Raw genomic sequence first — 27,801 nt, forward strand, 5'->3', positions numbered from 1 at the left:
GGCCACACCTTTGTCTCCAGAGAGAATATAAGGCCAGGTGCACAGAGAGAGGGGCATTCAGAACACCTCTGATCTTCAGCTCTACACCAGCCTGAGACGTCCACCTGTGACCACACCCAGCCACCTACCTGAGCAGGTGAGATCAAGTGCAGGAAAGCCTGACTTACAGCGTGTCCTTTTAATGACATGGCAAAGAATTCACTGAGTGGTGGAAAAAGATCACTTTTTTTGTTATGAATGTTGTGCAGTTGAAGTGTGTATTTAACAATTGTGTATGTGAAACAACGTGGTAAGTTTCAAAGTTGTAATATTTGAAGTGACTTATGAACTATATATTTAACAAATATGAAAATATCAATTAAAAAAATTTAGGGTGTTTTATTTTTCTGTATAATACATGCTTGCATATTGAATCCCTGAAAGAGGACAGTCAGCAGGGGAAACCGAGACAGGTACAATAAGAGCGGCACCATGCAGGAATTACCAAGGGGAATAAACTGGGCTTTTATTTTGAAACCAGGGATGAGCAAATTAGAAAAGCAAAGAGGAAATAATTTTTTTTTTTAATATTTATTGCTCACAACTGAGCCTAACTACAGGTGAAACAGTCCCATCTCTTCAGGTAAGCTCAGTGAAGACATTTCAGCACCAGTTAGGATAGCCAGAAAGGGGCAGAGCCAGCAGTGGGAAATGTACTGTACTGTAATTGAAATATGTCTCACTGTCTCCCTCTCACACACAAGCAACACATGCACTCACAAACACACACATGCACACACACAGATATTCATTCCCTTTCTGTATTTGTGTATTTGATCATGTGTATATATGTATTTATTTCTGTGTGTGTGTGCGTGTGCATTTATGTATTGCATGTAAGTGTTTGTGTATATGTATTTGTAGTTAAGTTTATTTAACATGGACATCACAATTACACTGGACAAACCAGATTCATTGCTTAAGTGTTTTAGCATATATGCTAATTCTCAACACTTGTCCACAGGAGGCTTTAAAAAAACAAACAAACACACAAAAAACAATAGAGTAATATGTACAATTAAAATAATATTGCCTGCTTGTATATTGAAATAATAGGTTTTAATAAGGTTGGAGAGGCTTGTGACCATGATGTGATGCAATATGACAAGTGCGAGAGAATCACTGCATGCAGGTATATTTGTGCAGTTTGACATGACAAATCCCTTCTGATAAAACGAAACCAATTTAAATTTGGTCTGACCTTCTTACCAATGTGCTTTATCTGTCTATCAAATTTTATATTCTTATCCAAGATAATGCCGAAGTCCTTGGCTTCATTCACTACGTCAATTATTTCATTCTTAATCCGTACATCAAACAATTCATTAACAGGCCTGTTAAGTCTGTCTCTCTCTCTCTCTCTCTCTCTCTCTTTCTCTCTCACAGCTTAGTGACAGGGACTTTTTCCATCCAATCTTTTAAACCTGGGAGTGCTTACTGGCATTTTAACAATACACTCCTACAAGACTCTAATTTTAGGGAGGTTTTTGGTTTTTTTTGGGGTACATGGAAGAAGCAAAGACATACTTTTAACTCTTTGCAACAATGGTGGGATTGTGGTAAAATACGGATTAAACAGTTGTGTCTGCAATACACTTTAAATGTCACAAGAGACATCACCCAGTCCATGAAGGCGCTGGAGAGCGAAATAGAGGATCTCCAAACTTTGGTGGAGACCTCTGGAGGAAGAGAAACAATTGGTGTTCTCAAAGCCAAAAAAACGTCTTTGGTTGACCTGCTGGGCATACGGGCTCAGGGAGCACTGGTGCGGTCAAGGTTCCAGGATGTAGCTGAGATGGATGCCCCATCAAAGTTTTTCTTTGGCTTAGAGAAGAAAAGTGGTCAGAGTCGGTTAATTCACTGTCTGAAATCAGTCACAGGTCAGGTGCTCACAGAGCTTACTGCAATCCGACGGAGGGCAGTGGAGTTCTTTTCAGAGCTTTACATGAGTGAATACAGAGAGGAGGCAGAGATAACAAATGCTTTCTATGACGGGCTTCCAACCGTTCATGCCAGTGGGGATCTAGGGGGGGTTCTATCTAAGCAGGAACTATACACAGCACTTCAGGGCATGGCGAGTGGGAAGGCCCCTGGAATTGATGGGCTGCCAGTAGAATTTTATAAGGGCTTCTGGCAGGTGGTAGGTGAAGACTTGCTATCCGTGCTCAATGACAGTCTGGCTGGAGGGTCACTGCCGTTGAGCTACAGGAGGGCGGTTGTGACCTTGCTGCCAAAAAAGGGTGACCCTAAGGAGGTGAAGAACTGGCGGCCCGTGGCATTGCTCTGTACCGATTACAACCTCCTCTCCAAGGCTCTGGCTAACCGACTGAAGGAAGTGATTGGGCAGGTTATTGGTGCTGACCAAACCTACTGTGTGCCTGGCAGGATGATAACTGATAACGTAGCCTTAGTTCGGGATGTTTTGGCCCTCAGGACAATTGGGGATTGACACTGGTCTCATTTTCTTAGACCAAGAGAAGGCTTTCGACCGGGTGGAACACCAGTACCTTTGGAAGACCCTTGAGGCCTTCCAGTTCAACCATGGTTTTATTGCAAAGGTTAGGGTGCTGTATCAGAACATTGAGAGTGTGTTGAAGGTAAACGGTGGCTTGAGTGCCCCTTTTAAGGTATGTAGGGGTATACGACAGGGGTGCGCACTGAGTGGAATGCTCTACTCGCTAGCCATTGAGCCACTTTTGCACAGGATAAGGACTGCAATTACAGGTTTTAAAATTCCAGGTTGCCCAGCTTTTGTAAAATTGTCAGCTTACGCAGATGATCTTGCTGTTATGATCTCTGGTCAAAAAGATGTGGATGTGTTAACTACCATGGTTAATGATTTCAAGGTGTTATCATCTGCAAAGATCAATTGGAGCAAGAGTGAGGCACTGTTAGTGGGAGGCTGGAGGGGTGGGCAGCCTACGCTGCCAGGGGAGCTACAGTGGACACGTGGGGGCATTAAGTATCTGGGTATTTTCTTGGGAGATGATGACGTGGTAAATAAAAATTGGGAAGGTGTATTAGAAATGGTGGAGGGCCGTCTGAGGAAGTGGAAATGGCTGCTACCACAAATATCATATCGGGGAAGGACACTGGTGATCAACAATCTGGTGGCATCTGCATTGTGGCATCGCCTAGCATGTGTGGACCCCCCGTCAGGGCTACTGGCGAAGGTTCAGTCAGTGCTGGTGAACTTTTTTTGGGACCAACTACACTGGGTTCCACAGAATGTACTGTATATGCCCAAGGAAGAAGGGGGCCAAGGGCTGGTGCACCTGGGAAGCAGGGGGGCTGCTTTCCGGTTGCAGTTCATACAGAGGCTGCTCTATGGCCCAGCGAACTTAGTCTGGAGGCCCCTAGCCTGTGCAATCCTTCAGCGGGCAGGTGGGCTGGGTCTTGATGCAGCAATCTTTCTTATGGATTACAAAGGTCCTACACTGAGTGGATTACCTGTGTTTTACAAAGGCCTGCTGCGTGCATGGGGTTTCCTGAAACGTTGCCGTGCGGGGTCCGCTACATCGACTTTCTGGCTCCTGGAGGAGCCGTTGGTGTATGGGTCCCGGCTGGATGTGTGCTGTGAGGCCCTTCCTCAGCTAACTGAACTGCTATGTGCTTCCAAGACTGTTAAGTTACGGCAGGCTGTGGGCACGGCTGGCCGGGAGTTGGACCAGGTGGGGGATTTTGGCACTCGCCTTCGGGTGCGGTCGGTGCGGTATACCTCCAAGGTGCTGCTGGGTTGGAGGCAGGCCTTAACTGACGTGGAACGGCAACTGCTCAGAGACTGTGGACCTAACCTAGGCCAGCATAACACAGGAGATCCGTTTCCTAGGCTCCTGGTGTCCCCCAGGTTCTCTGATTCTGCACATCAAGGTTCCCTGTTAGAACATCGGAGTATGGACAATGTGGCCCTGGACGTGGCACACGGAAAAACTCTGTATAACATGGTGGTGAAAGTGGTGAATGAAAAGAAGCTGATTTCTCTCACAGACACACCATGGAGGTCTTACTTGGGGTTAATGGCAGAGGAAAAGCCACAGTGGCGGGCATTATACAAACCACCGTTGCCCAAGAGGGTTGGGGATTTACAGTGGAGGGTGCTGCATGGGATAATTGCAGTGAATAGATTTATTTCTGTAATAAACCGGGCGGTTTCCCACCACTGTCCTTTCTGTAATGAGAGGGAAACTGTTTTTCACTGTTTTTCGGTATGTGTGAGACTTCGGCCTCTGTTCGCCTTCTTGGGTCGACTGTTTAGGTCAATGGGGGAAACTTTTTCAAAAAAGGTTTTTATCTTGGGTTTTCCATACAGTTGCAGACAGAGGGCGAAGTCTCAGCTCATTAACTTTGTTTTGGGGCAGGCAAAAATGGCGATTTACCTGAGCCGTAAAACCATGGTTGAACGGGGGGATGCACAAGATACTGTAGCTATGGTCAGGGGCATGATTAAGGCCAGAGTCACGGTAGAATTCAGGTACTACAAGGCCATGAGGACATTAGAAGTTTTTAAGAGTGTATGGGGCTATAGGGGAGCAGTATGCTCAGTGGTGGAAGGAGAGCTTCAGTTTGCGGAGGGCATTGGGTGACTGAGTAGGGGCGGTTTTTATTTTCTATTTTTTTGTCCTTGGTTTTGTTCACTTGAGTGATTTTTTTGGTCGGTAATGTGTAAAAATTGGGTTTTGAAATCGCCATTACACTGAAAAATAAAGGATTATTAAAATTCAAAATTCTTTCTCTCTCTCTCTCTCTCTCTCTTCTCTCTGTCTCTCAGAGATGGGGAACACAATGACCATTCATATATTCAATGGGACGACAAGGACCCTGTGCGTCTGCTACAGCGGACAGCCATTCCACGCGGATGCCTTGACCATGAATAAGTCCTCTGGGGGCTTGATGCTCAAAGAAAATGCTGATGTAGTATTTCTGCAGATCCCTCCCGAAAGTTACATCAGCTGTTCCTCAGATCTGCCAAAGTATGTCATCGTGTCTTACGAGGACTCTGGGCATATGATAGACAGCGCCTATGTTTTCACTGACCACTCTTTTGTCTTCAGTGATGCTGGGAAACGCATGCTCTCAAATCACAAGGCAATTTCAGTGAAATAGCCTGGAAGACACAGCCAGTGTTAGCATGCTGTACCACACTGTGCAAAATCTGAAGATCTTTCAGTGACTGAAAGACTTCCACTTATATCACAGCAGACTTGATTGGCATTTGGTGGATGGTGTTCAAATATTTGTAAACCTTTCATCTTTTTTTGTTCTGCTGCTTAATAAACTGAAGCAATCACAAAACCATCTTGTCCTTCTCATGTTCATTTCACAGTCCTGACCTGCCTTCAGTAAGGACATCTGGAGAAAACTTTGTTTCTTTGTAAAAAGTTGTTGCAGCATTTCAAATTAAAAGTGGTATTTTTTTTTTTTTACAACAAAGTTGATTTAATCAAGAATGAAGTGGTAACGAGTGGTACTTTTTTTATCCAAGTTTTCATACTTCCCACCACGGGAGGATTAGGTATTGGCTGGGAAACCATTGTGTCTTATTTATGTGTCCGCTTATTACTTAAGAAAAAAAGTAGATGTCCACCATCATCTTGTGCCTTAATAACAGCTTAAGAAAGCAGGTGGTTGCGTGAAATAATTCAATTAATCCTATTCTCTCATCAGACTCACAGTGGGGCATCTTGCCCTTGGAATGAGTGCATTCTGTATCTGAGCCACCCAAATGAAGTCATTCTGGGTTTATCGCTGAAAAATATATTCATTTATAAATAAATATTTCTATGAATGATGTTTGTAATTTCTACATTTAAAAAATGTGTTCAAAAAATGAGATACCACACACGTAGACATTCGGGTCAGTGAGAAAACAGGGAGGGACAGAGGGCCAATGAGAACATAGAGGGGCTCTGCAGTGATTGGCCCATGGTTCTGTGGGTGATGATGTCACACCATTACTCTTTCCCCTGCTGCATTTCACTGAAAGTACCACTAGATGTCAGCGTTGACTCACCATTCCTCAGTGCTTATTGCCTCTGGATTCACCACCTTGGTTGTCTGCCTTTTTTGTCACACTTGAAGAAAAACAGATTCTTTCTGTACAAAATTCAGAAAATCCACCACTTCCTCCCCACCTACTCAACCCAGCTCTTAGTCCAGATGCTGATCATTTCCCATCTGGACTGCTGCCACTCCCTCCTTCCTGGCCTACCAGCCTCCTCCATCAGACCTCTGCAGCTCCTCCAGAACACTGCTGCTTGTCAGATATACTGGGCGAAGTGACTTGAAAGAATTGAGGAAATATTGGGTAGCATTGCTTTGGAATACATGTTATTAAATTTCGGTGAGGCAAGATAGCCTATATTGTTTGTAGTACCGTAACTTGGCGTCATTTTGATATCAATACTTTTAATGGCAGGCCTGGATTTTGGCAGTCTGAATGAATGAGTTATAGACGGTGTATGTTTTGTATGTGTGAGTAACTTGGCATTTTTGTACGTTGAAAACTTGTTTTTTATGAGATGAAGTATACAATGCACACAGACACACACAAAGTGTGTATTTTTTGGGGTGTGGATTGATGTCTTATTATAGCATTACAACACAACACTGCCCATGATATGAACTTCTGCTTTTCTTTTCCCCTTGCTTAAAGATCAAACGCAGCCCTACTCTTAACCCAGACTCCCTGCTCCCACTTCCTCATGATGGTGAACCAAAAAAATGTCAAAAGCTCTTACTCAAACTTAACACCATGGGTACAATACTTTTATGTGTTCGGCTTTTGAAGAACCCCAGGTAACAAACCAAAACAGTTGATGGATATGTATTCACTTACCACATAATAGGACTTCTGGCATACCTACATAACATAATGTGTAACACTAACATGTAATTTCATCTATTCATCTAAGAGAGATGAATAAACAGCCCCCACGAACACCGGCTATTATTAACGACAACTTTGATTGCTTGAGCAAAATCAGCAGGTTGCTGGTCAGCAGCTAAGCTAGGATTGAATATTTCCCACATAACGTTTTATTCAGCGGCGACTGGTCAGCACAATTACCACAATTTTCATCCTCACCACCCCTGTTAAAAATACAATATTTTGAGGCATAAAGCCTCAATAACAAATTTTCAGCGTGCATACTCAAAAACATGTTTTTTTTAATGCAGGAGAAACAATACTTGTCCTTTCATGCAAGCCTAACAAACTATACACCTTTTGAAATGTATTCTAATTGGTTAAAAGACTTTTCAGTTGTCACCATAATATCTTATCTTTAAGATATAATATCTTTAATATAAGATCTTTAACCAACAGGGTCCAAGTTAAACAATTACTCTGATCACCTGGTGACGTCTGGGGTGAAGAAGTGAGGGATGCACACTTCTCTTTACAGCCGGGGCAGGAGTTTGAGGTGAAGTCCTCTGTAACAGGGGGCAATGGGGGAAAATGCGCCCACAAATAGGTACTTGTGTCCCCCGTCCCCTCCCCCGTCCCGCCGTGATCAAAATATCTCCACCCCTGGTTTTCGATCTAAATAATTTGAATGTGCACAGAGAAATACAGTACGCTCACAGCAGAGATTCTTCTGAAATATTCCAGTCAAATCATTCCACTCTTCCTTCATTCCTTCAATTATGTTCTTTATGCAAGACAAATTATGTACAATATATTTTTTATAGCAATGGAAATAAATATCAATAATATAAATGAAGATCAAATCCATTTATAAATGCAGTCCATTTAATCCTGCATCATATAGATATGATATTTATTTATTCTTAGATCACTTGTAATTTAATGGTTTTGTGTCGTAGTGTGTTCTTCGGTACTTTATGTGAAACTATGGGTAGGAGAAGTGTGGTAATCCCTATATTGTGTAACCAAAACGTATATCAATGCCCTTAAAAAAAAAGCTGAGAATGTTCTCTTTAACCAGCCAGCCAGTGGCAAGATATTATAGTGACAACTGAAAAGTCTTTTAACCAATTAAAGTACATTTCAAAAGGTGTATGGTTTGTTAGGCTTGCATGAAAGGACACATTGTTTCTCCTGCATTAAAAAAAAAAAACATGCATGCTAAATATTTTATACACAGGCAAGATTAGTTATTGAGGCTTTATGTCTCAAATGTTGTTTTTTAACAGGGGGGTGGGTATGAAAATTGTGGTAATCTATGGCAAGCTGTTTCAGCTTTAATTCATTTCTAGAGGATAACGCAAATTCAAATTCTAACTAGTTAGAATGCAAATACTTGATATCAGAAATTCAATTGTTACTAGTTATAATGTGTATTTTGGATATCAGAAATTTGATTTTAAATACTTAAAATGCATACTATTGATATTGGAAATTAAATTTTAACTAGTTAAAATGCCAATTCTTGATATCGGAAATTCTATTTTAACTAGTCAGATTGAAAATGTTTTTCTCGTTAATTTCAATGGGAGTTGGAATTTGACCTATATAAAATGCCAATTTCTGATATCATAAAATCTATTACTGATATCAACAATATAATTTCAACTAGTTAAAATACCTATTTCTGATATCATGAACTAAATTTTAACTAGTTAAAATTGCATTTCTTGATATCAGGAATTCAATTTTAACTAGTTTTAATTAAAATTTCCAATTGTAACTAGTTAAAATACAATTTTTGATACCAAGAATTCCTATTTTAACTAGTTAAAATTTAATTCTTCATATAAAAAATGAAAGGTCCCATTGAAATAAATGGGGAAAACATTTGAATTATAACTAGTTACAATTGAATTTCTGATATCAAGAATTTGCATTCTAACTAGATAGAATTTGAATTTGTGATATCCTCTAGAAATAAATTAAAGCTAAAATGGCTTTCCATAGTAATCTCTACATTGTGAAACCTAAACGTGTATCAATGCCCTTAAATAAATGCTGAGAACGTGCTCTTTAACCAAATGTGAATTGCTTGATTGCAAATCTAAATTTGAGTTTAGAGCCAAATCCCAGATTAAAAATGCCTTTGTCCAAAGATTATGAATTTCACAATGCACACACACAAAGATTATTTTTTGGGGTGTGGATTGATGTCTTACTATGGCATTGCAACACAACACTGCCCCTGATATGAACTTCTGCTTTTCTTTTCCCCTCGCTTACAGTTTTTCTCAATTGTTTAAACACGTTTTCTGAAACTATAGCTCAATTTCTCAAAACTCTACACACAAAGCACAGCAACAGTTAACCTTTTGCCAAAACTACACAGATCCCTTGCAAAATGCATTCATGCATTCAAAACCATGTTTTCTCTTCTCAAAAGTGACTTTTTCCATCAAAATGATTCACACAGGCCTCATATGAATAGGTCTTATTGAGCATTGATTTCACACTGGTGTGATAAATTTAAAAACACAACCATCAAAATACTGTATATATGTTTTGGCATCATGAGGTCATGTTACATATTCAAATTATAAAATTATGTAAAAATTGCTTATCTTTTCTCCTTTTTTGAAGTTTTAGTTTTCCTTTTGAGGGGTCCCAAAATAGGCTGCAATTTTACAGTAAATATAAAGACTGTTGCCATGATACAATACAGTAAATATATTGTGGCAAACACGCCTGCCACAGGCCACCGAAGTGGCTTTCCTAGGGGCCCTCCAGCACAGAGACACAGGGAGAAGATGTTCAAATAGTCCACATTTATTTACGAGGTTTGGCAAGATGGTACAGCCAAATGAGCAGATGTAAACCACTGGTGCAGCCACTCCTGCTCCCGGGTCCAATTAGCCTGGCCAATTATCTAATTAATAACCAATTATCTAACTAGCCAGGTCTAATTAGCTTGACCCAGGGCAGGTGTGTCTGCTTAAACCAGCCATCCCCACACCACATATATCATCATACAAATAGTGCATTTGCTAGGTAAACCTAATTCTAAATCAGTACAGTACAGCAAAGTGTGTGAACAGTTATCACTCTGGGTGTTGTTATTGTGTATGATACAATGTACATTTACTGTATTGTCCTGCCAATGAGGTCCAGTTGGGCTGCACTCACAACCCAGGTTCCATCATGAGTCATACTGAACATTATTAGAAGTGTTTTTTCATTTTCCTTATCAGTGAATTATGAGTTTTGCCAAAATAGGTAACATTTAAGTCTTCTCAAAACTAGAACATGCTTAGACTGGTCAATGGATGCAATGATTTGTTATCATATATGAAATCAATGAACAAATTCAAAAAGGTAACAAAGCAAATCTTTATTTGTTACTGTAAAATAAATCTTTGTTCAGCAGACTGCATAAAATAAAAGTCATAGTTTGTAGGCCTGCTGTAAAAAAAACACACAAAACAAATACGTGATCAACCAAAGTTGCACGTATTTCATTTGAAATATTAGCTCGTCTCCCTCTTCTTCGTCCACCTCGTACACGTCCACCTCCTCTTCTACCTCTCCCTTTCTGTGCTGCATGTTGTTTTCCAATACAATAGAGGTCACCTGAGGTCTCTTTTATGCACTGACAGATAATTGAAAAGTTTAGCCAATTGAGTTTGAGCAGGTGTGGCATGAGTGAGACCAATTGGTACTTAAATTTTGGCATTTGAAGGCCAGTGTTTTCCATGTGAACAAACAAGGCTTGATTATGAAAATTGTGCTAAATGATGAGATTTTGTGTGTAGAGTTGTGCAAAAATGTGATTTAGAATTGCTATTTGAGTGAAAACAAAGGAATTGTGCTTAGAGTATTGCAGAAATAGTCTTTGTTGTTGACACATAGGCTTCACGTTTTCACCATCGTGTGCATAGTTCCAGGTTTAGTGTGTAAACATTTGAGAAAAACTGTATGTGTGCAGTATTGTCGGGACCTAAGGTGGCATGGTGATGGAGAACACCTTGCAGACTAATGGCGGCACCGAAGGTGATATTTCCCCCGCGCTGCCCAGGGACATTCACAATGGCTCTTTGTCCTATTACATTTCGGCCCCGACGCCTGGTTTTAGCCTGGTTTAGACTGAATCCAGCTTCACCAATAGAAATGAACCCACGAGGCTGTGCAGCTGCATCAAAGTCCAGGGCCCTCTGTAACAGAAAATGCATACTCTGTACCGTGAATATGGTGTAACTCAAAACACAGGACTACAATGTCTACATTTTCACACAAGGACGGGGGTGGGTTGGGTCCGACACATTCAGTCAAAACTACAAGCTACAGGCAAGGCAGGTGTCCCCACAGACAACCACCCTCGATACACTGACACGGTTGGTATTATGGAATGTTGTGTGATCTGCGATGACTTGCTCTCGTAGTTGATGTAGGCGGATGGTGTTGTTTGCCAACACTATACTGACAACGGCCAGTTCCTGTTCATGGGTGAACAGATGTTTCCTTCCACCCTCAGGAGGTTGTCTGGCAGTTCTGTAGAAAATGCAAGAACATGATGTCATTGGTTAGGTTCTTATTTACATAGTGTACTGTCATACTGTACACAGTAACATCAAAACTGTATTACATGTACTTCACAGCACTATACCTATTTTTTTTGTTCACTGAGGAGCATAGACCTAATACTGTAGGACTACATTGTATTGTACTGTGATGCAGAATGATGTGCAACAATTACGTAGGTACAGTCTAGTGTAGAAAGTTGAAGACATACTTGTTGTCCAGTGTAAATGTCCATATTGTGGATGCTACCGTGTAGCGACTCAGCTTGGGCTGGACTCTCTGCCCAGCCTTCCTCATCGTCAGGCCATGATTTATGACATGGTCCACCAAAGTGGCCCTAATGTGAATTAGAATTTCCAATTGTAACTAGTTAAAATACAATTTTTGATACCAAGAATTCCTATTTTAACTAGTTAAAATTTAATTCTTCATATCAAAAATGAAAGGTCCCATTGAAATAAATGGGGAAAACATTTGAATTATAACTAGTTACAATTGAATTTCTGATAACAAGAATTTGCATTCTAACTAGATAGAATTTGAATTTGTGATATCCTCTAGAAATTAATTAATTCTAAAATGGCTTGCCATAGTAATCTCTACATTGTGAAACCTAAACGTGTATCAATGCCCTTAAATAAATGCTGAGAACGTGCACTTTAACCAAATGTGAATTGCTTGATTGCAAATCTAAATTTGAGTTTAGAGCCAAATCCCAGAATAAAAATGCCTTTGTCCAAAGATTATGAATTTCACAATGCACACACACAAAGATTATTTTTTGGGGTGTGGATTGATGTCTTACTATGGCATTGCAACACAACACTGCCCCTGATATGAACTTCTGCTTTTCTTTTCCCCTCGCTTACAGTTTTTCTCAATTGTTTAAACACGTTTTCTGAAACTATAGCTCAATTTCTCAAAACTCTACACACAAAGCACAGCAACAGTTAACCTTTTGCCAAAACTACACAGATCCCTTGCAAAATGCATTCATGCATTCAAAACCTTGTTCTCTCTTCTCAAAACTGACTTTTTCCATCAAAATGATTCACACAGGCCTCATATGAATAGGTCTTATTGAGCATTGATTTCACACTGGTGCGATAAATTTAAAAACACAACCATCAAAATACTGTATATGTTTTGGCATCATGAGGTCATGTTACATATTCAAGTTATAAAATTATGTAAAAATGTTCTCCTTTTTTGAAGTTTTAGTTTTCCTTTTGAGGGGTCCCAAAATAGGCTGCAACTTTACAGTAAATATAAAGACTGTTGCCATGATACAATACAGTAAATATATTGTGGCAAACACGCCTGCCACAGGCCACCGAAGTGGCTTTCCTAGGGGCCCTCCAGCACAGAGACACAGGGAGATGTTGTTCAAATAGTCCACATTTATTTACGAGGTTTGGCAAGATGGTACAGCCAAATGAGCAGATGTAAACCACTGGTGCAGCCACTCCTGCTCCCGGGTCCAATTAGCCTGGCCAATTATCTAATTAATAACCAATTATCTAACTAGCCAGGTCTAATTAGCTTGACCCAGGGCAGGTGTGTCTGCTTAAACCAGCCATCCCCACACCACATATATCATCATACAAATAGTGCATTTGCTAGGTAAACCTAATTCTAAATTAGTACAGTACAGCAAAGTGTGTGAACTGTTATCACTCTGGGTGTTGTTATTGTGTATGATACAATGTACATTTACTGTATTGTCCTGCCAATGAGGTCCAGTTGGGCTGCACTCACAACCCAGGTTCCATCATGAGTCATACTGAACATTATTAGAAGTGTTTTTTCATTTTCCTTATCAGTGAATTATGAGTTTTGCCAAAATAGGTAACATTTATGTCTTCTCAAAACTAGAACATGCTTAGACTGGTCAATGGATGCAATGATTTGTTATCATATATGAAATCAATGAACAAATTCAAAAAGGTAACAAAGCAAATCTTTATTTGTTACTGTAAAATAAATCTTTGTTCAGCAGACAGCATGAAATAAAAGTCATAGTTTGTAGGCCTGCTGTAAAGAAATATGTCTCCGTCTATTGCCTGGTCCCCTTCTTTGTTCTTGTTCTCGTCCTTGTCCTCGTCCTCGTCCTCGTCCTCGTCCTCGTCCTCGTCCTCGTCCTCGTCCTCGTCCTCGTCCTCGTCCTCGTTCATCTTCCTCTTCCTCTTCCTCTTCCTCTTCCTCTCGCTGTCACTGCCTCCATGTTTGCAAAGTTCTCACAAAAGAGGTGAGCTTACCTGAGGCCTATTTGTAGTGCCAAGGCTCAGACTGATTGGTGTTCAATTAGTGTATAAGTGTTTTCATGTGTGTGTATGGGTGTTGCCAATTTCAGGTATGTTTTGTATTTTGAATAGAAGTGTTTTCCCAATGATTGCAAGAGATTTCAGTTTGGAACGAAGTGTCTAATGTAAGAAACAGTGTGTAGTGTTTTGCAAGAAGTGTGTTGCAGAATTGCAAACAGTGCAAAGCAGAATGTGTTTGTACTTTTGGTGCCTTTGTTCAAGACATGGTTACAAAAGTTAAGGTTTTGATGCTTTTGTCTAAACATTCACTTTTAGTGTGTAAGCAATCGGCAAAAACTGTAAAACACAAAGTTGTGCAACACAGTTCACAAACATGTTACTAACATCAACTCACGAATGAGACAGCAGGAAACATTACTTTAAAAGAAGAGAACAGGTTAAAAGCAGGATCATACTTCATAGAGCCATGAATTACATGTTTAAAAACAATTGAAAGTAAATTTTTTAGTTTTAGGTGGACCCTGAAATCCGGTGGGAGGTGGGTGAAAAAATGTACAAACCAATGAATGTCTCAGCTCAAAATAGTTGTATCTTTAATGTATTGTGCACATAATTGTAACTAAGGGAAACAATGTTTTAAAAAGAATGTATACTATTGATGCAAGCTTTTACATAATATATTTCAAGTTTATTGAGTGTCATTACAGTTTTTCCCGATTGCTAACACACTAAAACTGGTTCTTTTAGCAAAAACTCCCAAATTATTACTTCAGTTCTCAGAGGACCAACACATCTCTCAAAACTATAAACACTTTTCACTTGTTTTAACACATGCTGCAAATTGTTAAACTTTTTTTGCAAATCTCTACAAACAAATGCTCTCATGAATCACTGGTTACACACTGTGCTCATGCAACAAACACTAGTAGTCAAAACAGTTAACTCAAGTCATCACAACCTAAACTCAGGTAACACACCTTTCTCTAGGTGCAAACACTTGGCAGCAAAATTGTTTACACACCGGTCACAATCTCTGGATCAATAAATAGGGCCACAGTTTTCGTCTGTGTACTTTTGAACAATGGATCCTCAAAATGGACAAGCTGTCCAAAGATCAGGAAGACAAAGGAGACGAAGAGGCAGGAGACAATTTGTCCCAGACGAAATACGTGCCACCTTGATTGACCATGTGCTGGTGCATGGTATGAGGATGAGGGAAGCTGGACAGAGAGTTCAGCCAAACTTGAATCATTTCACAGTGGCATCCATTGTCCATACTTTCAGACAAGAAAACAGGTACTATAATTTACTGTAATGTTACATATTGTATCTGCTGTACTGCTGTGAGATGGTATGCTGTCTATGTAATGTTGAAGTGTATTTACAGACTATATGTTCTTTAGATTTTATTGCTGTTTTTGTTTATAGTGCTGCATATACTGAGTTCCTTTTATGAATGCTACTCTCCTTTTCACTCAGCATCACTTTTCAGTACTACAGATAAAATATTTGGATATTTGCATACTCCCTCATTTGTTAGTACTGTAACATTGCAAAGATCAAAATCTGAAAACCATAAAATAAGTAGAATAACCAAGAGAAAATAACTCCTGACGCACTGCTATAAAAGGTTTTTGCAGTAGTGCTTTGAATTTATCTCACTGGTGTGTTATGGGTAATCTACATTGTCTGTGTTTTCGATGGCTTGTGTGTGCCATTTGAAGGCAAAGTTTAATTTTGATGGAAGAGTATATGTTTTTGAGAAGATAATTTGAGTTTGGCATGGATGTTTGAGGTTTGTGCTGATTGATGTGTAGTTTTGGGATTGTGTTAATAGTTCTGAGAAAAAGGGGAATTGTTTCATTAAATGTGTCTTAGCAATCAAAAAAAACTGTAATGCTGAGAATTTTTTTTACCCATGAAAATAATAGGTCATCCTCCTCTTGTCCTCACTTTCTTCCTCCTTCATCCATCTTTCTTAAACTGGTGAGGTGCAAAATTTTCCTTTGAACTAATCATATGAACTGTTTTCATTCATTTTCAGCGATTAACAAGCATGCAAACATCTGACTAATCAATTGGAAAGGGACACAGCTTCTTCGCATTGTGTTAGGGAGATTAAATGATAAATGTGATTTAGAAAAATCAGTTTTAATCACCAAGCAGCGGCGGAATCTTCCCCTGATTTTCTTTGAGTATCAACACATCTAATCCACAAAATAGGCCAGTCAATACTATCATATAATTATAGCCAGCTCTCTCCAAATAGGCAGTTTCAGCAAGTAGCCTAGGCCTTATAGCCTACATTTATTTTAATTTGCAGTACGAAATTGTGCACATTTTTAATCAAAATTATTTGCGGATACATGCACTTCTTTCTCCGCACTCGTATTCATGGCAAATATCTGCAATGCGTAGATTGTAAACAAAATTGAAGTGCAGGTTTTGTTTTTGCTGGTTATCCTGAAAGCTAACACGGTAGATAACAGACTGGTGTATCTTGTTTGTTAAGTGTAGGCTACTTGGTGATTAAAACGGATTTTTAACGGATAAATTGAATTCATGATTTAATCCCCCTAACACTGTATGAAGACGCTGTGTGTTAGGCTATCTGCGATTTGATTAATCCGATCATTGGCACGCTTGTTTATAAAGGAAAATTGCTAATGAAAACAGGTTGAGATCAATGATTAGTTTAAAGGAAAGTTTTGCGCCCCACCGATTTTCAGCTCACCAGTCGCCGCTGAATAAAACGTTATGTGGTAAATATTCAATCCTAGCTTAGCTGCTGACCAGCAACCTGCTGATTTTGCTCAAGCAATCAAAGTTGCCGTTAATGATAGCCTGTGTTCGTGGGGGCTGTTTATTCATCTCTCTTTAAAATGTTGCATAGATGAAATTACATGTTAGTGTTACACGTTACGTTATGTAGGTATACCAGAAGTCCTATTATGAGGTGAGTGAATACATACCCATCAACTGTTTTGGTTTGTTACCTGGGGTTCTTCATAAGCCAAACACATAAAAGTATTGTACCCATGGTGTTAAGTTTGAGTAAGAGCTTTTGACATTTTTTTGGTTCACCATCATGAGGAAGTGGGAGCAGGGAGTCAGGGTTAAGAGTAGGGCTGCGTTTGATCTTTAAGCAAGGGGAAAAGAAACGCAGAAGTTCATATCAGGGGCAGTGTTGTGTTGTAATACCATAGTAAGACATCAATCCACACCCCAAAATATAATCTTTGTGTGTGTAGACGCCGTCTGTGTGCATTGTATACTTCATAACCTTTGGACAATGGCATGTTTTTTTTCTGGATTTGGCTCTGTACTCAATTTTAGATTTTCATTCAAACAATTCACATTTGGTTAAAGATCACGTTCTCTGCTTTTATTTAAGGGCATTCATATACGTTTAGGTTTCACAATGTAGAGATTCCCACAATTTTCATACTCACCACCCCTGTTAAAAATACAACATTTTGAGGCATAAAGCCTCAATAACAAATTTTCAGCGTGCATACTCAAAAACATGTTTTTTTTAATGCAGGAGAAACAATACTTGTCCTTTCATGCAAGCCTAACAAACTATACACCTTTTGAAATGTATTTTAATTGGTTAAAAGACTTTTCAGTTGTCACCATAATATCTTATCTTTAAGATATAATATCTTTAATATAATATCTTTAACCAACAGGGTCCAAGTTAAACTATGTGGTTGTTCCCTGCACTTGGAACGGTACTTCTCTCTAGGGTTTTCAACACACTTGTTCCTGGTTATGGTTATACACTTTGTTGTACATCGCTCTGGATAAGAGAGTCTGCCAAATGCCTGTAATGTAATGTAATGTAATATCTTGCCATTGGCTGGCTGGTTAAAGAGAACATTCTCAGCCTTTTATTTAAGGGCATTGATATACGTTTAGGTTACGCAATGTAGAGATTACCACACTTTTCCTACCCATAGTTTCACATAAAGAACCAAAGGAAAGAAATACTGGAAGCTTAAGTTATTGAGAGTTCTTATACTTTTTTAGCCAACAGGCAGCAATGTTTTTATACTTCCCACCATAGGAGGATTAGGTATTAGCTGGGAAACCATTAAGTCTTATTATGGTTTCCTCTAATATATTTGGAAAAAGGTAAATGTCCACCTTAATTCTTTGCCTTAATTTCAAGGCAGGTGCTTGTCAAAGTGGTTTAAGGAAGCCTGGTTCTCCTGTCAGACTAGCAGTCGGGCATCTTGCCCTTGGAATGTCTAGGCTAGAAAATACTGCAGAACACATTCATCAAGTTCTGACTGAAGAGTGAATTTGTGACCCTTAAAATATGTACATACACAAGATCTGTAAAAAGAACTGGACCCCCCGTCCCCCCAATGAACAGCCACACACAGACACCATGATGAGATTTGCTCATGATAGAGATTTATTATTGAAGCTGTACTGATTCTCACACTCAGTGAGTTTGGACAGACGCCAGAGGGGGTCTGTTAAATGTTGCAGAGAAGCTCAAGATTAAAGGCACTGATGTCTGGGAGGGACAAAGTGCAGCCATAGCGCAGCTGTAGGAAGGTGGCGGGAAGCCGAAGCAGAACAGCCAATCAGGAGCCAGAAAGTCTCGCACCTCCTGGTTGGTCTTTATCTTAAACTTATTCCATGGATTGTGGCATCTCCTGCAACCCAAATTTCAGTACGTGATAGGCCAGGCAGACGGTCGGGAAACACCAAAACTTGGTCACCGGGTAGTTTAATGTGAAATTTGTTGTCGGTGATGGTAATGGTCACCTATAAGAGAGAAGAAGAAATCATAAGAAAGTTAAAATGGGGTTGGTGAGAGAAGGCTGGAGAGTTAAGTTACCAAAGAAGAAAGTTAACACAGTCCACTTCACACAGAACACACTACGACTACAGTGAAAAACAATGAAGTTGTGAGTAATAACAAATGAATGAACCTCAAATCTATATGATGCAGAACTTGATCTTCATTTATATTATTGATATTTATTTCCATTGCTGTAAAAACAAATTTTACATAATTGGTCTTGGATAAAGAACATAACTGAAGGAATGAAGGAAGAGTGGAATGATTTGACTGGAATATTTTGGAACAATATTTCTGCCCGAAGGGTAGAAAGGATTTTGAAGGGTAAATTTTCTGAGAATGGTGGCTGAAGATTTCTGGGTGAACTATCTCATCTGAACATGTTACAGGAATTTAGCAGACGCTCTCATCCATTTTACACAGCATTTAAACTTTATCCAATTATATTTAAGCAATGCAGTACAAGGGTACAACAGCAGTGTCCTACCAGGGAATTGCACTGCCCTTCCCCTTTTCATTTAGCACTTGCAGTAGGGTTGACACCAGGGTATTTAGGACGGGCACGCATTTAAGTTTAAGGAGTCCTATACTCTTGACTTTGCAAACGTCATTCACATTGCATGAACAAGATATGGAACAACTCTGTACACATTCAAATTGTTTCGATCGCCAACTAGGTGTGGAAAAATTGTGATCTCAATCTATGTTTGGGGGGGCACAAGTGCCTATTTGGGTGGGGGAGGGGGGCTGGGTGGTTATTGACCACCAGTGCCCCCATGATCCCGATCCCAAATTGCAGGCTGGTCCACTTTACACAGGTACAGAGGACTGGATGAAGTCTCCTTTTAGTGACTCAGTGTCTCCCTGTCCGAGGCCTCACCTCAAACTCCTGCTCCGGCTGGAAAGGGAAGTTTCTCTCTATCACTTCTTCACCAAACTCGTTATTTTCCCTGGAGTTCAAGACAATGACAGGGCTGGAAGAGCCATATCTGAAGCGCACGTCACAGTGCAGTGCAATGTTTTGTTCATTTTGGCCCACATTGATGGAGAATCTGAGAGAGAAAAAGAGCCACACAAGGGATGGATGATGGATTATCAAGGATGAAGACGGCAAGAGGTTCAGTAAGAGTGTTAACAGTGCTAATAGAGACAGAGGCACCAATGACTCCCAGATGCACGGCAGGATTGGAGACTTGTGTTACACACTAGAAAAAGGGGTCGTTGCCCAAATGTAACATTTGCATCATTATCAGAGATCCAGTTTGAATGCTGCCCTTAGAAGGCTTTCTAACGTCATCTCTCTCCTCAGCACTCGACTCCCTATGCCCCTTCGTCCCTAGGCCAGCACGTTCATCCCCTCCCAGTCCATGGATGTCTGACATCCTACGCACCTCCAGGGCCACCCTCCGCGCTGCTGAGAGGAAGTGGGCCAAATCCAGGGACCCATCTGACCTCTCAGCCTATCAGTCTCTCCTGACAGAGTTCTCTTCTGCTGTCACTGCCGCTAAGGAAAAATTCTACCAAACCAAAATTCATAACTCCATTTCTAACCCTCGTCAACCTTTCTCTATTTTCTCTTCTCTCCTCAGCGTGCCACCTCCCTCACCCCAGTCTTCCTTCACTGCAGATCACTTTGCAGCATTCTTTGACGAAAAGATTGCAGACATCCGCAGCTCCTTTGCCCCCTCTGCGTCCTCCGCCCCCTGCTGTCCTCCGCCCCTTCCACATTTTCTCTCTTCTCAGACACTGAAGTCTCCCAGCTTCTGCTCACTCACCGCCCTACCACCTGCGCCCTCGACCCTATCCCCTCATCTCTCCTTCAAGCAATCACACCAGACATCCTCCCTTTTGTCGCCTCCCTCGTGAACTCCTCCCTATCTTCTGGATGTTTCCCCTCATCCTTCAAGAAGGCCCACATCACCCCGCTGCTGAAGAAACCCACACTAGATCCTTCAGTCATTCAGAACTATCGCCCAGTATCTCTCCTCCCTTTCCTATCCAAAACACTTGAACGTGCTGCATCTAACCAGCTCTCTGCTTTCTTCTCTGAGAACAACCTGCTTGATCCCCACCAGTCTGGCTTCAGGCCTGGCCACTCGACCGAGACTGCACTCCTCTCGGTCAGTGAGTCACTCCATGCCGCACGAGCAGCCTCCCTCTCCTCTGTCCTGATTCTTCTAGACCTCTCCGCTGCATTTGACACTGTGGACCACTCTACCCTCCTGTCCTCCCTGGCAGCAACAGGGATCCGCGGCATGCATATTTTTCCTATACAACATCCGCAGAATCCGCCCCTTTCTCACCACCTACTCAACCCAGCTCCTGGTCCAAGCAATGGTTCTATCCCGCCTGGACTACTGCAACTCTCTTCTGGCTGGACTACCGGCATCTGCCACCAGACCCCTGCAGCTCATTCAGAATGCTGCGGCTCGTCTGGTCTTCAACCTCCCCAGACACTCTCACGTAACTCCCCTGCTCACTACCCTCCACTGGCTGCCTGTTATAGCTCGCATCAAATTTAAAACATTGGTCCTAGCATACCAGGCAGTCAAGAGATCAGCCCCAGCATACCTCCACAAGATATTCAAACCCTACATGCCAGCCAGATCCCTCCGTTCTGCTACCTCAGGACGCCTAGCACCTCCCCCTCTTCGCACCTGCACTTCCAGAACACGTCTCCTGTCTGTTCTGGTCCCACGATGGTGGAATGACCTCCCTGTGGAGGTCAGAACAGCTGAGACTGTGACCCATTTCAAACGACGACTGAAGACCCACCTCTTCAGGCTGCACCTCTCCCCATCCCTCCCTTCCCCCCTGTAAATGACTAAACTTAGGGTTGTAACTAGGCAGCTGTTTCATAGGTGACTTAAGCGCATCAACTGTCTTAACGACTACTTGTATTTTTATTTTTTATTTTTTTCCATAGATTGCGTTGTTGCCATTCTCGTTGTTAGTGTTAATCAGTTTAACCATCAGGGTCCAAGTTGAACTATGCGGTTGTTCCCTGTACTTGGACCGGTACTTCTCTCTAGGGGTTTCGTCATACTTGTTCCTGGTTATGGTTATACACTTTGTTGTACGTCGCTCTGGATAAGAGCATCTGCCAAATGCCTGTAATGTAATGTAATGTAATAAATTAAAGCCCAATGTGCACCAATGACTCACCTTTGTGGATTGAAATGAGAGGCACCTTTGACCCACAGTTTCATTCCTGGCATGAAGGATATGTTGTTCACCCCTGAATTCTGTTTAAAACAGAATACAGAAAAAACAAGAAAATTTATGGTCAAAGCATTTCTCTTGTGATCATGCGCACGTGAAAATCTGCAAATTTATCTGCATTCCATTCACTGACTCTTAAACTAACTATCTCTTTGGCCGTAGACATTAGAGCATCATTTGCAGCATTCGATTGTGTCTTTTTCAGCTTTTTTAAAAATCCAAAATGCTGCATACTTACGGTCATCTTGGCAGTTCAGTTACTGAGTCTTCACAGTAGTGCAGCTCTGATTAGAATGCAATGTGAAGTGTAAGGTGTGATTTGTGTATTTATGCGCTTGTGAGACAATGAACAGACAAACTCTAACCAATCAAATCAACAGAAAATAAAGTAGTTGTGCAGGAATTAGCCCTGATAGGATCAGCAGTGTCATGACACAGTAATAACTTGTGGGTGTGTTTTAGTGAAGTGGGTGTGTTTCTGAGTTGAGATAGTGTCTGTTTTGATTGCTATTGGAGTTAGTTCCACTTGTGTCACATTGCAAAATGCATTCAAAAGTGTTGAATTCAACAGGACAGCATTGGAAACTGAAATAATACTTGATTTATATCAGCATTCCGGTGAAATGAAAGAAGCAAAAAAGTATGATGAGAAAGAATAAAACCCTTTGTCTTCATTAAGTAGGCTGTATCTTATGCATTAAAAAGCTTTGACCTGATCATCTAAAACTCATTTTTTCTGGTCATAGGGTTCACATCATCTATTACCAAGTCATGCCTCCTGTGAGTAAATTTAGTTTTCTCATGAAATCACACTGCTGCCTGTATTAACACATTAAACTGTCCGTCAGCTGAAGGTTCACTGCTGATGAACACCTGAATGGAGACTGAAGCTCTGAAGCCCTCACAGTTCATCTCATTTTATTGTATTTGTGGGTGAATCCTACTGCATTACATGCATTTACCCAACACTCTTATCCAAAAAAACATATATGCAATACGGGTGAATTAAAAGTGCATTTGCTGAATTACAATGAAAAATGGTGCCAGAACAGAACACAAAGATCATTAAAACACTATTTTATTTAACTCTTGGTTTAAGACACTATATCTTCATTACAAAAATATATCTTTAGCTTATATAATAAATATTATTTTTCAAAACCAACATTTACGATCTGACTTTAAATGCATTTTTAAATCACATTAGGTTCCTAATATTTAGATGATATTTAAATTATTTTATCATAAATATTGACTACAAATGCAATATTTAGCCAAAATAGATATTATTCAATCTTTAATCTTCAGTTTCAAGTGAATATGTCTACTTTATTGATTTATTTTTCTATGTTATCATAGCTTTTTCTTCATTACAGGTGCTACATCGGTCTGGGTTCACTTCTTTACATTTCTGCATATTGATTCACTGATATTCAAATATGATTCACTATATAATATTACATTACATTACATTTATTTAACAGACGCTTTTATCCAAAGCCATGTACAAAAGTGCATATCATGGTCATTGGAACAACTACAAAACACAGGTTTGATAAGGTACAATACTTATTTTGTGCATATTTCATGCATAATATATATTATATTAATATATACTAATCGATTTAAAATAATTGGCTACCTCCTTCCTACCTACTCCTATTTAGACATTCACGTAAGTACCACTTCCACTCCAAAGTAGGCAGTACACTCCAAATAAAGTGCAAACTTTTTGATCATGAACCACCAGCCAATACGTCCGCAAACACTGTGGTCAGTAAACTTACACACACACTAACACATACTCGAACATACATAGTGTACACACACAAACTCACACACATACCCCTCCACTCCTCCACAAACACTAACAAACACACACTCACACATACACATACATAAATATTTCAGGTGTAGACAAATTAATGGAAAATGAAACAATATTTGAATTTCAAGTCCATCTAATATTTTTTTTGCCATTTCTCTATTATTTTTCTGAGGAATTATTATCGGACAATGGTGGCATCCTGCGGTTTGTGTGTGGGAGCGGTTGGGCAATGGAGTGGTTGGCTGAATTATCTGGCACCATGAACACATTTTTTTGGTGGGTTGGAAAGGGGATGTGCTTCTGCAATCATTTGTTTACTCTTCATGAGAATCTGAGCTGGTTTTCCCATGTAGTGACATTAAAGAATTTAAATTAACCTGAAATTTTAGTCATCAGCAGGTCCATGCATGCTATTTCATGCTGACATATCCTTTTAAAACTGCATGCATACAAAGCCTCACAGTTTGCATAGAACACAAAATGGCCATCAGGGCTGGTGATTTTAATGAAACCCATACAAATTCACAAATATGTAAATAGAATGTTCTTAACTGTACCAAATGATTGTTAATGTACGATTTTCACTTTTTTTCACGATTTTGGCATAACATTGAAATGTTTATTAGCGCTTGTGTAATATATCTCATCTCAAGATCATCTAATCATAAATAAATATATAAACAAACTTTTAAACCACAAAAACTAACATTAAAAACAGGGGGTGCCACCAATTAATGTATTTTCTATATATTTAATTTTAAAACCCTACATTCACATTTAAAATGTATAGTTATAGTTAACATTTGCCTTTATATTAATATATAATATAACATTCTTCAATTTTGTAATGTAGAACATTACTTTTGGTAAATAAATTAAGTGTTTTACCAAGAATTTCTCTCTAAATGAGTAAAAAGCAAGAACAAGAGGGAAAGAGGGAAAGAGGGAAAGCCACTCTCCAAAATTAACCTTTGTGTATTTTGTTTCTTGATTTGGCTGAGATATTTATTGTATATTGCCAAAAAGCATTAAAAAAACTTTCAATATTATTGTTTAGCCATATCACCCAGCCCTACTTCGCACTACAAAAATATTTGGTATTGGGTGGGAAGCCATTTTGTCAGTATGTCAGTAAAATGGCGATTTACTCTTTGCCATATCAGAGGTGTGTCGCTTTAATGTGCTGCCAATCAGAAATGAAACACAGCCAGCTATAAACTGTTGTTGGTACACAACTGTATTCATCAACATACATTCACCAAAACATTTGTGGCTAAAATCATCATTGAAGACAGTGAGAAATATGCAATAATACTGTGTTTGCATCCAGAACATTTCATGTGGCATGAGGAATTTTAAAACATTACCTCCACTAGCATTACTCTCTTCTAAAATCCAACAGAAAATGTAGGGTGTGCGGTCCATCCATCCATGGATAGTAATAGTCTGAGTTTGGAAAGAGGTTGTGGTCCAATATCTCACTACACACAGTTCAGAATGTGTATTGCAGCATTCCAAGAAGGATTGAAATTGGTTTGACAATTAGATAGAAATATTAGATGGACTTGAAATTCAAGTATTGTTCTATTTTCCATTAATTTGTCTAAACATTAAATATGTATGTGTATGTGTGAGTGTGTGTTTTATAGTGTGTGTGGGGAGGGGGGGTATGTGTGTGAGTTTGTGTGTGTACAGTATGTGTGTTAGTGTGTGTGTAAGTCAGTGTTTTTTTTAATGAACCTGATTCAAAATCTGCTCTTCATCCCGACCGCATCCTCAGCTTTCAGGACAAGCATTCCTTAATTTCTGATTTTTGATAATTATGCTCTGTAGCATATTTTGTGTACATGTAAAAATTAGATACTGTGAATCTCATTAACTTGAAGCTAATTTACTGCAGTTACTGGATAACTGTTTCACAATAAAGAGTCAAAGCATTAATGACTTAATTAACTAGCCTCATCCTAGTTCCATTGACTCCATGTACTACAGTGTAATTGTCTGCCTACATTGTAATGAAGGCTGCAGTTTGCCATTATGCTACCAATCTTACAAAGTGCATTGTATGTGTTCCAAAAGCCAAGCTTTCAATTAATCATTTCCAGTATATTTCAAAGACTTGTTTTAAAAATGAATGTTGAACTATTTTTATCATGCAAGCTCCATTTGCATTTTACATGCAATTCCAATGCCAAATGGATAAGTGGGATACATTCAAAACATGTTATGATACAATAATATCACAAATATTAAATTTCTCATGCATTATTTCCAGTGAGACCATAACTACTATTCATTTTCATTTATTTAGTATATTTAGTGAAGAAACCACCCTAGCTGGGAAATTGTGACTTCCTCAAACAGGTGATCAATTACTGGCCACACCTTTATCTCCAGAGAGAATTATAAGTATTAATAGTATTTATTAAATTTAATATTAATAAGTATTTATCTCCAGAGAGAATTATAATTATAAACACAAGGCCAGGTGCACAGAGAGAAGGGCATTCAGACCTCTGATCCTCAGCTCTACACCAGCCTGAGACCTCCACCTGTGACCACACCCAGCCACCTACCTGAGCAGGTGAGATCAAGTGCAGAGAAGCCTGTCTTACAGCGTGTCCTTTTAATGACATGGCAAAGTATTCACCGAGTGGTGGAAAAATATCACTTTTTTTGTTATGAATGTTGTGTAGTTGAAGTGTGAATTCAACATCTGTTTTTGTGAAACATCATGGTAAGTTTCAAAGCTGATGTGACTTATGAATATAGATTTAACAAATATGAAAATATCTGTTTAGATCTATATAGAGGGTTTTATTTTTCTGAATAATGTATGTTTGCATATTGAAACCCTGAAAGAGGACAGTCAGCAGAGGAAACTGAGACAGGTACAATAAGAGCGGCACCATGAAGGAATTACCAAGGGAAATAAAATGGGCTTTTATTTTACCAGGGATTAAGCAAATAGGAGAAGTCGAAATACTTGTTTCTCACAAGTGAGCCAAACTACAGGTGAAACAGTCCCATCTCTTCAGGTGAGCTCAGTGAAGACATTTCAGCACCAGTTAGGATAGCCAGATAGGGGCAGAGCCAGCAGTGGAAAATGTACTGTACTGTAATTGAAATAGGGCGGCACGGTGGTGCAGTGGGTAGCACTGTCACCTCACAACAGGGAATATGCACTGGGCATCACAGCAAGAAGGTTGTGGGTTCGAATCTCGGCTTGGGACCTTCCTGTGTGGAGTTTGCATGTTCTCCCTGTGTCCACGTGGGTTTCCTCCAGGTACTCCGGTTTCCTCCCACAGTCCAAAGACATGCAGGCAGGCCGATTGGAGTTTCCAAATTGCCCATAGGTATGGTGATGGTGTGTGTGCCCTCCGATAGATTGGCCGCCTGCCTCTCAGGCACTCCCAAACACACAGACATGCACACACACACACACAGGCATTCATTTCCTTTCTGTATTTGTTCATGTGTATATGTGTGTGTATGTATTTGTGTGTACATGTGCATGTATGTATTGCATGTTGGTGCATGTGTATATGTGTTTGTAGTTAAGTCTCTCTCTCTCTCTCTCTCTCTCAGCAGCAGAGATGGGGAACACCATGCATGTGTCCAATGAGACGGCAAGGCTCCTGCGCATCTACTACAGCAAGACCCCGATTCTATGGAAACCCTTGACTATGCGAAACTCATCCGGAGGCTTGATGGCCAAAGAAAGTTCTTGTATCAAATTTGTGCGGATCCCTCCCAAATTTTACGTCAGCTGTTCCTCGGATCAGCCAATGTATGTCGTAGTGTATCACAAGGACACTAAGTATATTGTAGATGTCACCTACATTGACTCTGACCACTCTGTTGTTTTCAGTGATACAGGGAAATGCATGCTCTCAAATGCCGGTAAAATTTCAGTGGATTAGCCTGAAAGACACAGCCAGTGTTACCATGCTGTACCACACTGTGCAAAAACTGAAGATCTTTCAGTGGCTGAAAGACTTCCACTTATATCACAGCGGACTTGCATTTGGTGGATGGTGTTCAAATATCTGTAAACCTTTCATCTTTTTTTGTTCTGCTGCTTAATAAACTGAAGCAATCACAAAACCATCTTGTTTTTCTCATGTTCATTTCACAGTCCTGACCTGCCTTCAGTAAGGAAATCTGGAGAAAGCTTTGTTCCATT

At 39.9% G+C, this 27,801-nt stretch overlaps 2 long non-coding RNA genes across 2 annotated transcripts; one reads left to right on the top strand and one right to left on the bottom strand.

Moving 5' to 3' along the window:
- Nucleotides 1–27,801, top strand: LOC135260333 (uncharacterized). Its single transcript, XR_010331530.1, has 3 exons — nucleotides 1–136; nucleotides 26,119–26,199; nucleotides 27,204–27,801. It is a non-coding gene; the product is annotated as an uncharacterized LOC135260333 (long non-coding RNA).
- LOC135260332 (uncharacterized) lies at nucleotides 18,147–22,135 on the bottom strand. Its single transcript, XR_010331529.1, has 4 exons — nucleotides 22,026–22,135; nucleotides 21,731–21,810; nucleotides 19,446–19,617; nucleotides 18,147–18,528 (listed from the first exon to the last, which is right to left on the bottom strand). It is a non-coding gene; the product is annotated as an uncharacterized LOC135260332 (long non-coding RNA).

Source organism: Anguilla rostrata, chromosome 8 (genome assembly GCF_018555375.3).
Source record: "Anguilla rostrata isolate EN2019 chromosome 8, ASM1855537v3, whole genome shotgun sequence".
Taxonomy (NCBI): Eukaryota; Metazoa; Chordata; class Actinopteri; order Anguilliformes; family Anguillidae; genus Anguilla; species Anguilla rostrata.